Here is an 8,726-nt window from a genome sequence, read left to right on the forward strand (position 1 = left end):
TTGGAATGGGACAACTCTGCTCCAGCGAGGCTCTCATGGCCAGGAGATGACGACGGTTCTGTCTCATGGTTCCGTGGGGTCCATCCACAAGATACGAACGTGGGGTGGCATGACTACTGACTATGGCCCCTGTTGTTCCTAGTTCCTTGATCCACACCTCCTGTCCTGTATCCAGTGCCTCGAGGTTCTGTCCACAATGCCGAAGGTTATAGTTTCATGCATCTTTCACTCGCTTTTCAGGATTTGGAATAGCTGGACTCAGCAAAGCGGTAAGGACGGGCACCGTCGTCCGAAGCCTCCTTGCCATGAGAAGCTGAGCTGGACTACACCCATTGTCCAAAGGGGTATTCCTGTAAGTGAGTAAAGCCAGATAGGGGTCGTCTGCTTTCCTCAAGAGATCTTTCACAGTCTGAACCGCTCGTTCAGCCTCTGCATTGCCTTGTGAGTATCTTGGGCTGCTGGTGACATGACGGAACCCATAGGACTTTGCAAACTCTGAGAAAGCCACTCCTGAAAACTGTGGCCCCCCATCCGAAATGTGAAGGTCTGGTATCCTGTGACGTTTGTATATTGAGGTGGTGGATCACGTCATTTGACCTTGTGGATGTCAGCAGAGCTATCTCCACATACTTTGTGACATCTAGTCCACAACCAACATGTAGGTCTTACTCCCAAGCATAATCAAATCCACTCTCAGCTTCTCCCATGGTCGGCCTGGGTACGGGAAGGGATCATTGGCTCTCTGTGTTTCTGCCTTTCCTTGCAGCATGTTGGTGGACCATTTAGCTGCTTGCTCAGCCCGGGCCACCACACTGACTGTTGTGGCCTTTGTCTACATTTCACCACACCTTGATGCCCGCCATGTAATTTGGCAAGGACATTATTTCTCATCACTAAGGGAATGACGAGTCTCTGTCCCTTCAGCAAGACACCATTCTGGACTGTGAGGAACGCCTGCTCTGCCCAATACAGCTTTGGTCCTGGTTCTTTGGGCCTGTTGACAGGCCAGCCTTCCGCGCACAGCTGCATCACACGTGCACACAAACTGTCCCTATGCTGCTGCCTCATCTCTTCCAGGTAGGCGACGCTCACCGGCAGTTTCTCCATCACCATGTCCACATAGATGTTGGTATCTTCAAAGAGCTCCTTGTCTGCAGGCATCTCATCCCTCTCAGTGTGTCAGCTCTCCACAGGCACTTGCCTGGAACGTGTGTGATGAAATAAGAAGAGCGGATGAGTCTCATCTGAGCCATTGGATCCAAGGAGGTAAAGCACCCAATGGCTGTGTACCCAGGAGACTCAGGAGGGGTTTATCATCTAGAAATGTTTCCCTATGAGGAAGTTGCGGAAACTTTCGCCAGCCCACGTCAGTCACAGAGCCTCATTCTCCACTTGCATGTACAGTGAAGAAAATAAATATTTGCACACCCTCCTATATTGCAAGTTCTCCCACTTAGAAATCATGGATGGGTCTAAAATTTTCATCGTAGGTGCATGTTCACTGTGAGAGTGATAATCTAAAAAGAAAAATCCAGAAATCCCAGTGTATGATTTTTTTATTTATTTGTGTGATATACAGTAGCTGCAAATAATTATTTGAACACCTATCAGCTAGAATTCTGACCCTCAAGACCTGTTAGTCTTTAAAAGTCCACCTCCACTCCATGTATTATCCTGAATTAGATGCACCTGTATGAGGTCATTAGCTGCATAAAGACACCTGTCCACCCCATACAATCAGTAAGTCTCAAATTGTAACATTGCCAAGACCAAAGAGCTGTCCAAAGACACCAGAGACAAAATTCTACAACTCCACACGGCTGGAAAGGCCTACGGAAAAATTGCCAAGCAGCGAGGTGAAAAAAGGTCCACTGTTGGAGACCTCATTAGAAAATGGAAGAAGCTAAATATGACGGTCAGTCTCAATCAGAGTGGAGCCCCATGCAAGTTATCACCTCGTGGGGTCTCAATGATCCTTAGAAAGGTAAAGAATCAGCCCATGACGACACGACAAGACTTGGTCAATGACCTGAAAAACCAGCACATGTCAAGGCTCGTCTTAAGTTTGCCAATGAGCATTTGGATGATACAGAGGAGTCATTGGAGAAGGTTTTGTGGTAAGATGAGACAAAAATTGAACTTTTTGGTCATACTTCCACTAACCATGTTTTGGGGAAGATGAATGATGAGTTCCATGTCAAGAACATCATCCCTACTGTGAAGCATGAGGGTGGTAGTATCATGCTCTGGGTTTTTTTTTTTTCTGGACATGGGACAGGACGACTGCACTGTATTAAAGAGAGAATTACAGCAGCCATGTATTGTGAGATTTTGGGGAAGAACCTATTTCCCTCAGTCAGAGCATTGAAGTTGGGTCGTGGCTGGGTCTTCCAACATGATAATGACCCGAAACACACAGCCAGAAAAACCAAGGAGTTGCTCTGTAAGAAGAATATCAAGGTTCTGGCATGGCCTAGCCAGTCTCCAGACCTAAACCCAATAGAAAATCTTTCGAGGGAGCTCAAACTCCGTGTTTCTTACCAACATCCCAGAAACCTGTCTGATCGAGACAAGATCTGTGTGGAGGAGTGGGCCAAATTCCCTCCTGCAGTGTGTGGGAACTTGGGTGAACAACTGCAGGAAATATTTGACCTCTGTAATTGCAAACAAAGGCTACTGTACCAAATATTAACATTGGTTTGCTGAGGTGTTCAAATACTTATTTTCAGCTGTATCACACAAATAAATCATTAAAAAAAACATACATTGTGATTTCTGGATTTCTCTTTTTAGATTATCTCTCTCACAGTGGACATGCACCTAGAATGCAAGTTTCAGAACCCTCCACGATTTCTAGGTGTGAGAACTTGCAATATAGCATGGTGTTCAAATACGTATTTTATTTCACTGTATCTCTGCTCTGTAGTGTGAGACCCCGAGACATGTAGGCTACTGGGCTCCATCCCTCATCCCATTTTTGGAGCAGTACTCCTTCCAGTCCATACGACGACGCGTCTGCTGAGACATAGAACTCTCTGTTGGAATCATACATGGCCAGCACCAGTGTATACGTCAGTGCCCCTTTCCAGTCTTGAAAAGCGTGTACCTGGTCAATGGCCCACACCCAGCAGTTCTTTTTTGACCAGAGGTCCCGCAGACCCTTGTCCCTCTCATCCACTCATGGCACAAATCTCCCAAGTTGGTTCGGCATTCCTAGAAAACTCCTCAGCTCAGTTACAGTCGTCGGCTCTTTAATTTTCTAGATGGTTTCAGTCTTGCATGGATCAGGACTTATGCCACTGGTGGACACCACATGGCCCAGAAAGGTCACCTCCGTCTTCGACAGGTCACACTTGTTAATGTTCAGAGTGATGCCCGCCCACTGCATCTTCTCCAGTCTTGCATGTAAGCGGGTGTCATGCTCTTCCTGCGCCCGGCCCCACACCAGAACATCGTCCATGTGGCAGACAATGCCCTCCAGCCCGTCAGTGACCTTCGTCCCTATGTGGTTCTGAAAGTGTTCTGGGGCAGAAGCAATGCCAAAAGGCATCCTCTTGAAGTCATACCTCCCAAGGCTGTGATGAAATTTGTAAGTTTTGCTGAGTCTGGTGTCAGGGGAATTTCCCAAAACCCCATGTTAGCATCCATCTTACTGAAAATCGTGGCTCCTGCCAGCATTCCCAGCATTTCCTCCACTGAAGGCAGGATGTATTTCTCGCTGCACATGGAGTCATTTAGCTTGGTGATATGTACACATATGCTGACAGCACCATTCTTTTTAGGCACCACCACGATGCCCATGCACCATTCCGTTGGCTCCTAAATTCTGCAAATAACTCTGAGTTGTTCCATGCGGGACAATTCTTGCTTGACTTTGTCCATTAGCGGTAATGAAATCCTCCTTGGCGTTTTTAAAGAGAATGGTACAGCTCCTGGTTTCAGGTTGATAGCGTAAGGCTGACGTACTTCTCCAAGCCCGGGGCATAATTTTGGGTAGTTCTCCTTTAATGCCTCCGCAGTGACATTGTCTAAGCGTGCCACCAGCCCCAGCCTACAGCTCACAGACCTCCCCAGCAAAGCAGTATGCACATTTCGCGTAATCCAAACGTTCATCTCTTTTGTCTTTCCTTTCCTCAGCAGCAGCCTGGCGACGTCCACCACCTCAAGCGGACTCCTTTCTGGCCCAAGCAGTGACTTTGTTACCTTCTTGAGTGTGGGTGTATATCCTTTGGAACACCGTGTGTGACAAGACTGTGACATCGGCGCCTGTGTCAATTTTGAACTTGACACTGTGCTTACTAATGTCAATTTTGACCATCCAAGGGTCTCTATCTGTTGTGATGCTGCCGAGGAAGACCTCTTTTTTAACTTGCTCCTCTTCAACCTCATGCACAGATTTGGACTTGCACACATGTCTGTAATGTCTCTTCCTTCCACATGCATGACACTACACATCATTTGCAGGACAGTCACAAATGGGACGAGAAGGAGAGCTGCCACATTTTTGAGACCATGCTTGTGCGCCTCTTTCGTTCTTTTGTTGCTGAGCACTGTGTGGCTTGTTTGGCTGTTTACATCGTGAGGTTTATGTTTAACTGACCTGGAGGTGCTGTTGAAGACTCTGTCAACAGATCTTGTATCACTTGCCTTGGAACTGGTTTCCCCACGCAGACAAGACTGCTTTTTCTTCACCTCCTCACTCTGCCGTGCCATTCGTATAGCTTTATCCAAAGTTAGATCCGCATCCAACTCCATGCCGACCACAATTTTGTCTCTTATCAGTTCCTGGTGCAACACCCTGTACTTACAACGCCCTGCCAATAAATTGCAGTGATGAACGAATCCACGCTTTCTCCCTCTCTGTAGCGCATGTTGAAATTGGCGTGCTCATAGATGACATTTTTCTTCACTACAAAGAACATCTGGAATCCTCCTCTCACTATTTGTGTGTGTCTTTGGTGGTCCGACAGGTTTAATCCGAGCAGAATGTCATCTGTCTCGTCTCCCATGCAATAAATCAACATATTTGATTCCCCTTGGAGCTTGCTTGTAAGTTACATGCCAAGCATAAGCTTTCAAATCTCCGGATCAATTTCTCCCATTCCTGCGGCTTTGTAAAGTCGAAGGGCTCCGGCGACTGGATGTTGAAGGTAGCGCTCGGTCCCGCAGTAATTATCAGCCGTTGTGGCACATTGTCCCCCCAGGCGGGAGCTGTGGCTCTGCCGGTCTAGTTCCCTCTTTCTAAACTTATCCTTTCTACACCACTGTCCAAACAAAGCTCTGCTAGATCCACTCCACGCTAACTACAGGACTTTATCTATATTATTAAATAACAGATGTGAGTCCAACTGTGTCTTTCAACGTGGGTGATATTTATTTTAGATTTCAATCTCTAACTCTCTTAACTCACTTCCTTGTCGTCACTCTCCGTCGCGCCCTTCTGATCTCAACACAATCACACCACACAAAAGATCTCAGAGGGTCAGCCAAGGTTAGATGTTTTCGAGACAAAGTTGAAGAGAGGTGACTTTGATAGATTGGAAATGTCCAGAGGAGAGAGATTTAATATATTGGTCGAAGTATGACGAGGATGGTGCTGAAAAGCAGGAGAGCTAAAGCAAAACCAACGAAAAGGTTGGTTGATGTAGTGAGGGAAGAACAACAGGAAGCTGAACTGGAGGTGGCAGAAATGAAGATGTTGAGGTTCTCGCTCGGAGTGACCAGGTTGGATAGGATTAGAAATGAGCTCATTAGAGGGACGGCCAAAGTTGGATGTTTTGGAGACAAGATTCGAGAGAGCAGACTTCGATGGTTTGGAGATGTTCAGAGGCGAGAGAGTGAGTATATTGGTAGAAGGATGCTGAGGATGGCGCTCCCTGGCAAAAGAGCGAGAGGAAGACCAAAGAGAAGGTTTATGGATGTGGTGAGGGAAGACATGAGGGCAGTTGGGGTTAGAGAGGAAGATGCAGGAGATAGGCTAAGATGGCAAAAGATGACACGCTGTGGCGACCCCTAACGGGACAAGCCGAAAGGAAAAGAAGAAGAAGAAGCAGATGTAGTGAGGGAAGACATGAGGGCAGTTGGTGTTATCAAGGAGGATACAGAAGAAATCCCACTCCCGCCTGTGTGGAGTTTGCATGTTCTCCCCGTACCTATGTTTATTTTCTCCAGGCACTCCGGTTTCCTCCCACATCCCAAAAACATGCATTAATTGGAGACTCTAAATTGCCCTTAGGTGTGATTGTGAGAACAGCTGTTATCTATCTCCATGTGGCCTGTGATTGGTTAGCAATCAGTTCAGGGCTACCTGCTGCTTGATGATAGCTGGGATAGGCTCCAGCACTCCCGTGACCCAGCTCAGAGGATGGGTGGATGGATGGAAGGACAAAGTTAAAGGATCACTTTGTCTTCTGGTCTTGGACGTGGACACCAAGCCTCCATTGAAAGCAATTCTTGAGTTGGTGTTCACTGATGTTTTTGAAATGTTTGAGGTGGTGTCCAAGGAACTGTTGGCTTCCACAGCCATGACATCATCTTATTCATCAGGCTCTCTGAGCAATTTATGTGAATGCCTAGTCTGACTCTTTACAACTGGAAGATAGTTCTGAACAGAGGAGCCATCAAGGAAAAGTGACACTTTTTTTAACAACTGAAAACTTGTGAGTCTGCTGTTAAGTGTGTTGTGTGTCTGATTTAGGTCCAGACCCCAAAACATTATCCAACACCATATGCAGACATGCACACACATGTGGAGTTTGCATGTTCTCCCCGTGCTCGCGTCTTTTTTCTTCAGGCACTCCTGTTTCCTCCCACATCCCAAAAACATGCATTAATTGGAGACTCTAAATTGCCCTTAGGTGTGATTGTGAGTGCAGCTGTTGTCTATCTCCATGTGCCCTACAATTGGTTAGCAATCAGTTCAGGGCCGCCTGCTGCTTGATGATAGCTGGGATAGGCTCCAGCACTCCTGTGACCCTTGTGAGAATAAGCAGGATGGGTGGATGGATGGATGGATGGATGGATGGACAAAGTTAAAGGATCACTTTCTCTTCTGGTCTTTGTCTTCTGCTCTTTGACGTGTATACCAAGCCTCCATTGAAAGCAATTCTTGAGTTGGTGTCCACTGGTCCAGATGTTTGTGAAATGTTTGAGGTGGTGTCCAAGGAACTGTTGGCTTCCGCAGCCATGACATCATCTTATTCATCAGGCTCTGAGCAATTTATGTGAACGCCTAGTTTGACACTGTACAACTAGAAGATAGTTCTTAACAGAGGAGCCATCAAAGAAAAGTGACACTTTTTTAATAACTGAAAACATGTGAGTCTGCTGTTTAAGTCTGTTGTGTGTCTGATTTAGGTCCAGACCCCAAAACATTATCCACAGCCATGACATCATCTTATTCATCAGGCTCTCTGAGCAATTTATGTGAATGCCTAGTCTGACTCTTTACAACTGGAAGATAGTTCTGAACAGAGGAGCCATCAAGGAAAAGTGACACTTTTTTTAACAACTGAAAACTTGTGAGTCTGCTGTTAAGTGTGTTGTGTGTCTGATTTAGGTCCAGACCCCAAAACATTATCCAACACCATATGCAGACATGCACACACATGTGGAATTTGCATTCTCTCCCCGCGCTTGCGTCTTTTATCTTCAGGCACTCCAAAAACATGCGTTAATTGGAGACTCTAAATTGCCCTTAGGTGTGATTGTGAGTGCAGCTGTTGTCTATCTCCATGTGCCCTGCGATTGGTTAGCAATCAGTTCAGGGCCGCCTGCGGCTTGATGATAGCTGGGATAGGCTCCAGCACTCCTCTGACCCTTGTGAGAATAAGCAGCTCAGAGGATGGGTGGGTGGATGGATGGATGGATGGATGGATGATGGATGGATGGATGGACAAAGTTAAAGGATCACTTTGTCTTCTGGTCTTTGTCTTCTGCTCTTGGACGTGGACACCAAGCCTCCAAACATTATACAACACCATATGCAGACATGCAGACAGCATGTGACCGGTGGTCTTCTGCTTTGTCGGTTTCAAGGAAGATGTGACACCGGGACCTTTTATTCTGACGGAGTAGCAGAAAAACCTCTGTATAAATTTAGACTGGGGTTGTGGGAGGAAACTGGAAATATATATGTATTTGTGTGTGTGTGTGCGCGCGTGTGTTTCGGTTTTCTTCCGACATCTCCAAACCATGCAACATGAATTGGATACTCTAAGTTGCCCCTAGGTGTGATTGTGAGTATGACTGTTCTTTGTCTCCATGTGCCCTGCAATTGGCAATCACTTCAGGATGTACCCTGCCTCTCCTGCCCATTCACAGCTGGGATAGGCTTCTGCACTCCCACGACCCTTGTGAGGATAAGCGGCTGGATGGATCTGTGTGTGTGTGTGTCCCTCTGTAGCTCAATATATATATGTATATATATATATATATATTGAGCTACAGAGGGACACACACACATATATATATATATATATATATATAGAGAGAGAGAGAGAGAGAGAGAGAGAGAGAGAGAGAGAGAGAGAGAGAGAGAGAGAGAGAGAGAGATTTTACGCTGTGGCGAACCCTAACCGGACAAGCCGAAAGAAACTTACTTGCTTACTTATATATATATATATTAGAAAAAATTGACAAAACACCCTACGGAATGACGGACCAATTTCGACTATCCACTAGAGCTCTTACACAAAGGAAATACAGATGAGATCTGCAATCTGGAA

Source organism: Syngnathoides biaculeatus, chromosome 2 (genome assembly GCF_019802595.1).
Source record: "Syngnathoides biaculeatus isolate LvHL_M chromosome 2, ASM1980259v1, whole genome shotgun sequence".
NCBI classification, from domain to species: domain Eukaryota; kingdom Metazoa; phylum Chordata; class Actinopteri; order Syngnathiformes; family Syngnathidae; genus Syngnathoides; species Syngnathoides biaculeatus.